A 6825-nucleotide genomic window follows, 5' to 3' on the forward strand; every position below is an offset into this window, starting at 1 on the left:
AAAGTAGCATTCATGGTGGCTTAAAACACCTAAATCTTCATTTAATTCAACAATTTCACATGCAAATTTACTAAGAAAAGATAAGAAAGATGCTCACGTATCACAATACCAAACTTGAATTGTTGGTTGTCCTCAAGCAACTGAAAATAATATAAACCTGAGATGTGAATTTGCATGAGATTTGATTTTTTTCAATTAAGCTCCTGTCTATTTTTTGAGTGGGGTTAAGAACACTGTGACCATGAATAGTTTCGGAATATCATTATCCTTTGAAACTCAGGAATGTGAATTTCATTCAGAATTAGAATCTGGATAATATTATGAATTCTCTTGATTTTTACTTCGGATTAATCCTTGAACTCATTATTTTCTTGTCTTTTCTTTAGTGCTTTGCACCTTGAGCCTAGCCGTGACTCTAAATATTTTGTCTCAAGCTTTGCTTGACACAGAAACACTATAACTGGAGAACTCTTGGGGTTTGGATTTTTTCTATTGAACTTTTCCATTTAGTGGTGCTCAGAGCCTTTGGCATACTGTTTGTTGCACTTGGCTTTGACTCTAAGTGTTCTGTCTCAAGAATTCCTTGACACAGTCACACCAAAAGCATAAAGCTAAGAAAACAACTCTTTGAGCTTTTGATCATTCTTAACCTTCCTAACTATTGATGCTCAAAACCTTGGGCCTTGCTTTTTATTTTATTTTTCTTTTTCTTTTTCTTGTTTCTTTTGCATCAAGGAATAATTTCTTGTTTAATTTAGAGAATTCATAATAGTTTTCTAAATTCCTATTCCTCATGCATCAACATCCTTTGATCCAAATTCAATATGTAGTATTGATGAGCGGACATTTTATACGCTTTTTGGGGATAATTTCATATAGTTTTGAGTATGTTTTAGTTAGTTTTTTTTATTTCCAGTATTTTTTAGGAAAAATTCATGTTTCTGGACTTTACTATGAGTTGTGTGTTTTTCTGTAATTTCAGGTATTTTTCTGGCTGAAATTGAAGGAGCTGAGCAAAAATCTGATTCAGGCTGAAAAAGGACTGCTGATGCTGTTGGATTCTGACCTCCCTGCACTCAAAGTGGATTTTCTGGAGCTACAAAACTCGAAATGGCGTGCTTCCAATTGCGTTGGAAAGTAGATATCCAGGGTTTTCCAGCAATATATAATAGTCCATACTTTGCACAAGAATTGACGACGTAAACTGGCGTTCAACGCCAGCCTTCTGCCCAAATCTGGCGTCCAGCGCCAGAAAAGGATCAAAAACTGGAGTTGAACGCCCAAACTGGCACAAAAACTGGCGTTCAACTCCACAAATGGCCTCTGCACGTGAATTGCTTAAAGTCTCAGCCCCAGCACACACCAAGTGGGCCCCAGCACACCAAGTGGGCCCCAGAAGTGGATCTCTGCATCATCCATCATAGTCCACTCATATTTTGTAACCCTAGGCTACTGGTTTAGTATTTAAAACAACTTTTAGAGACTTATTTTGTATCTCATGACATTTCAGATCTAAACTTTGTATTCTCTGACGGCATGAGTCTCTAAACCCCATTGTTGGGGGTGAGGAGCTCTGCTGTGTCTCGATGAATTAATGCAAGTATTTCTGTTTTCCATTCAAACACGCTTGTTCCTATCTAAGATGTTCATTCGCACTTAACTGTGATGAAGGTGATGATCTGTGACATTCATCACCTTCCTCAAACCACGAACGTGTGCCTGACAACCACCTCCGTTCTATATCCGATTGAATGAGTATCTCTTAGATTCCTTAATCAGAATCTCCGTGGTATAAGCTAGAACTGATGGCGGCATTCATGAGAATCCGGAAAGTCTAAACCTTGTCTGTGGTATTCCGAGTAGGATTCAAGGATTGAATGACTGTGACGAGCTTCAAACTCCTGAAGGCTGGGCGTTAGTGACAGATGCAAAAGGATAGTAAATCCTATTCCAACCGGATCGAGAACCAACCGGTGATTAGCCGTGCTGTGACAGAGCGCGTGAGCGTAGTTTTCACTGGAAGGATGGAAGGTAGCCATTGACAACGGTGATCCACCAACACACAGCTTGCCGTAGGGGGACGTGCGTGCGTGAACAAGAAGACAGAGGAAAGCAGAGATTCAGAAGACAAAGCATCTCCAAAACTCCAACATATTCTCCATTATTGCACAACAAGTAACTTTTAATTTATGCTCTACTGGTTACTCACAATTCAATTGATAAACATAATTGACTTCCTGACTAAGATTTACAAGATAACCATAGATTGCTTTAAACCAACAATCTCCGTGGGATTCGACCCTTACTCACGTAAGGTATTACTTGGACGACCCAGTGCACTTGCTGGTCAGTGGTACGCGTTGTGAAAAGTGTGATTCGCAATTTGTGCTACCAAGTTTTTGGCGTCGTTGCCGGGGATTGTTCGTGTTTGAACAACTGATGGATTATTTTGTTGCTTAGATTAGGAAAAATCTTCTCTTTTTTTTTGGTTTAGAGTCTTTTATTATTTATCCCTTGTTAAAACACTTTAAATTTATAGCTCAGTTAATTAGAACGTGGTGTTTATGTTCATGGTAATTGGCTATCATATTTTTAAAAACCTTTTTCAAAAATAATTTTTCTATTAAATCCTGTGCCAAACTTTAATAAGGTCCTATAACTCATTTGGCTAGAACATTAATTTGATTGGGTTAGAATCTTTTATACTCTTTTCAAAACCTTCTTTTTCAAAAATATCTTTTCTATTAAATCTTGTGCCAAACTTTAAGTTTGGTGTTTTCTTGTTGATTCCCCTTTGATTTTCGAAAATTTTGGTTTGGTTTTCTAAAAATTTTAAGTTTGGTGTTCTTCCTTCATGTTCTTGTGTTCTTGTGAGTCTTCAAAGTGTTCTTGAGTCTTCTTGTGTCTTGATCTTAAAATTTTTAAGTTTGGTGTTCCTTGGTATTTTCCCTCCAAAATTTTCAAAAACAAGGAGCATTAGATCTAAAAATTTTAAATCTTGTACTATCTTATTGTTTTTCTCTCTCCTCACTAAATTCAAAAATATCTTTTCAAAATATCTTTTCTAACTTCCTATCTTTTCAAAATTTGTTTCAACTAACTAACCAACTTTTTGTTTGTTTCTTAACTTTTTCAAAACTACCTAACTAACTCTCTCTCTCTCAAAATTTTCGAAAATATCTCCCCTCTTTTTAAAAAATTTCTGTTTTTTTAACTAATTATTTTTAATTCTTTTTTACGAAAAAAAAAATAAAAAAATAAAAAAATAAAAAAATAATTTTCAAAATTCAAATTCTTTTTAGTTATTTTATTTTATTTAAGTATTTACTTCTTATAAAATAAAATAAATAAAAAGATAAATCAGTCCAAGTTATATCCATAGATCCATCATGGACATAAGTGGAAATGAACAGTCCAGGAGGACTCTGGGGTCATATTCTAACCCCTCTACTGCTTCATATGGGAGTAGCATATGCATACCCTCCATTGGAGTTAGTAGCTTTGAGTTGAATCCTCAGCTCATTATCATGGTGCAGCAAAGTTGCCAGTATTCCGGTCTTCCACAGGAAGAACCTATAGAGTTTCTGGCACAGTTTCTACAGATTGCTGACACAGTACATGATAAGGAAATAGATCAGGATGTCTACAGACTATTACTGTTTCCATTTGTTGTAAAAGATCAAGCTAAGAGGTGGTTAAATAACCAACCTAAGGCCAGCATAAGAACATGGAAACAGCTGACAGAAAAATTCCTGAATCAATATTTCCCTCCAAAAAGGATGACACAGCTAAGGCTGGACATCCAAGGCTTTAAACAAGGAGATAATGAATCTCTTTATGATGCCTGGGAGAGATACAGAGAGATGCTACGAAAATGCCCCTCTGAAATGTTTTCAGAGTGGGTTCAGTTAGACATCTTCTACTATGGGCTTGCAGAAGGAGCTCAGATGTCTTTAGATTACTCAGCTGGTGGATCTATCCATATGAGAAAGACAATCGAAGAGGCTCAAGATCTCATTGATACAGTTGCCAGGAATCAGCATCTGTATCTAAGCAGCAACCCTTCCATGAATGAAGAGATTAAAACAGTAACTGCTGAATTCAGTACTGTAAAAGAAGCTGCTGAATTCAATCAGCAATTAGATTTTCTAACAAAGCAGCTAGCTGAATTCAAAGACAGGTTACAGGAGACAAGGATAGCTAATATACATATGGAAGAACAGTTTAAGCAAACAAAGCAGCAGCTATCAAAGCAAATAGCAGAAGAATGCCAAGCAGTTCAATTAAGAAGTGGGAAAACATTAAATACCCCACCTCAAGGCATCAAAAATTCAAGAAATAAGCAACCCACCAAAGATTCCCCTGAGGACAGTAAGAGCCCAGGGAAAAATAATTCTGGCACTAAAACGCCAGAAAATGGGTAGAAGGCTGGCGCTGAACGCCCAGACCATGCCCAAAACTGGCGTTCAGCGCCAGAAACAAGGCAGGATTGGCGTTCAACGCTAGAAATGGGCAAGAATCTGGCGTTGAACGCCCAACAGGGGCACATTTCTGGCGTTCAGGCGCCAGGAACAGACAGTGAGCTGGCGTCTAACATCACTCCAGCTTCTGACTCTGGCATTCAATTGCCAGTGAGGGATCAGACACACACAAGTGCTGACAACAACCCCTCTAAAAAGGCTTCTTTAACCACTAAGGTTGAGGAATATAAAGCCAAGATACCTTATCCTCAAAAACTCCGGAAAGAGGATCAGGATAAGCAATTTGCTCGCTTTGCAGATTATCTAAGGACTCTTGAAATAAAGATTCCATTTGCAGAGGCACTTGAGCAAATACCTTCTTATGCCAAGTTCATGAAAGAGATCTTGAGTCATAAAAAGGAGTGGAGAGAAACAAAAAGAGTTCTCCTCACTGAAGAATGCAGTGCAGTCATTCTGAAAAGCTTTCCTGAAAAGCTTAAAGACCCTGGGAGTTTTCTGATACCATGCATATTAGAAGGTGATTGCACCAAGACAGCTTTATGCGATCTTGGGGCAAGCATCAACCTGATACCTGCATCCACTATCAGGAAGCTTGGCTTAACTGAAGAAGTTAAACCAACCCGGATATGTCTCCAACTTGCTGATGGTTCCACTAAATACCCATCAGGCGTGATTGAGGACATGATTGTCAGAGTTGGGCCATTCGCCTTTCCCACTGACTTTGTTGTGCTGGAAATGGAGGAGCACAAGAGTGCTACTCTCATTCTAGGAAGACCCTTCCTAGCAACTGGACGATCCCTCATTGACGTCCAGCAGGGGGAAATAACCCTGAGAGTCAACGATGACGAGTTCAAATTGAACGCTGTCAAAGCCATGCAGCATCCAGATACATCAACAGACTGCATGAAAGTTGACCTTATTGACTCTTTGGTAGAAGAGATCAACATGGCTGAGAGTCTCGAATCAGAGTTGGAAAACATCTTTAAAGATGTTCAGCCTGATCTGGAGGATTCAGGGGACATGAAAGAGCCTCTGAACTTTCTTCTGAAAGAGGAAAAACCTCCTAAACCAGAGCTCAAGCCACTGCCACCATCCTTGAAATATGCATTTCTAGGAGAAGGTGACACTTTTCCAGTGATCATAAGCTCTGCTTTAAATTCACAGGAAGAGGAAGCACTTATTCAAGTGCTAAGGACACACAAGACAGCTCTTGGGTGGTCCATAGGTGATCTTAAGGGCATAAGCCCAGCTAGATGCATGCACAAAATCCTATTGGAGGATAATGCCAAACCAGTGGTTCAACCACAGAGGCGGCTAAATCCAGCCATGAAGGAAGTGGTGCAGAAAGAGGTCACCAAATTACTGGAGGCTGGGATTATATATCCTATTTCTGACAGCCCCTGGGTGAGCCCTGTTCAAGTCGTCCCAAAAAAGGGAGGCATGACAGTGATTCATAATGAAAAAAATGAACTGGTTCCTACAAGAACAGTTACAGGGTGGCGCATGTGTATTGACTACAGAAGGCTCAATACAGCCACCAGAAAGGATCATTTTCCTTTACCATTCATAGACCAGATGCTAGAAAGACTAGCAGGTCATGATTATTACTGCTTTTTGGATGGCTACTCAGGCTATAACCAGATTGCAGTAGATCCCCAGGATCAAGAGAAAACAGCATTCACATGTCCATCCGGAGAGTTTGCTTATAGAAGGATGCCCTTTGGGCTATGCAATGCACCTGCAACCTTCTAGAGATGCATGCTCTCTATTTTCTCTGACATGGTGGAAAAATTTCTGGAAGTCTTCATGGATGACTTCTCAGTATATGGAGACTCATTCAGCTCCTGTCTTGATCACCTGAAACTTGTTCTGAAAAGATGCCAAGAAACTAACCTAGTTTTAAACTAGGAAAAGTGTCACTTCATGGTGACTGAAGGAATTGTTCTTGGGCATAAACTCTCAAACAAGGGAATAGAGGTGGATCAAACAAAAATAGAGGTAATTGAAAAATTACCACCACCTGCCAATGTTAAGGCAATCAGAAGCTTTCTGGGGCATGCAGGATTCTATAGGAGGTTTATATAGGATTTTTCAAAAATCGCAAAACCTCTAAGCAATCTGCTAGCTGCTGACACACCATTTGTGTTTGACACAGCATGCCTGCAGGCGTTTCAAACGCTGAAAGCTAAGCTGGTCACAGCACCAGTCATTTCTGCACCAGACTGGACATTGCCATTTGAGTTAATGTGTGATGCCAGTGATCATGCCATTGGTGCAGTATTGGGACAGAGGCATGATAAGCTTCTGCATGTCATTTATTATGCCAGTCGCGTTCTAAATGATG

Source organism: Arachis hypogaea, chromosome 20 (genome assembly GCF_003086295.3).
Source record: "Arachis hypogaea cultivar Tifrunner chromosome 20, arahy.Tifrunner.gnm2.J5K5, whole genome shotgun sequence".
In the NCBI taxonomy this organism is placed as follows: domain Eukaryota; kingdom Viridiplantae; phylum Streptophyta; class Magnoliopsida; order Fabales; family Fabaceae; genus Arachis; species Arachis hypogaea.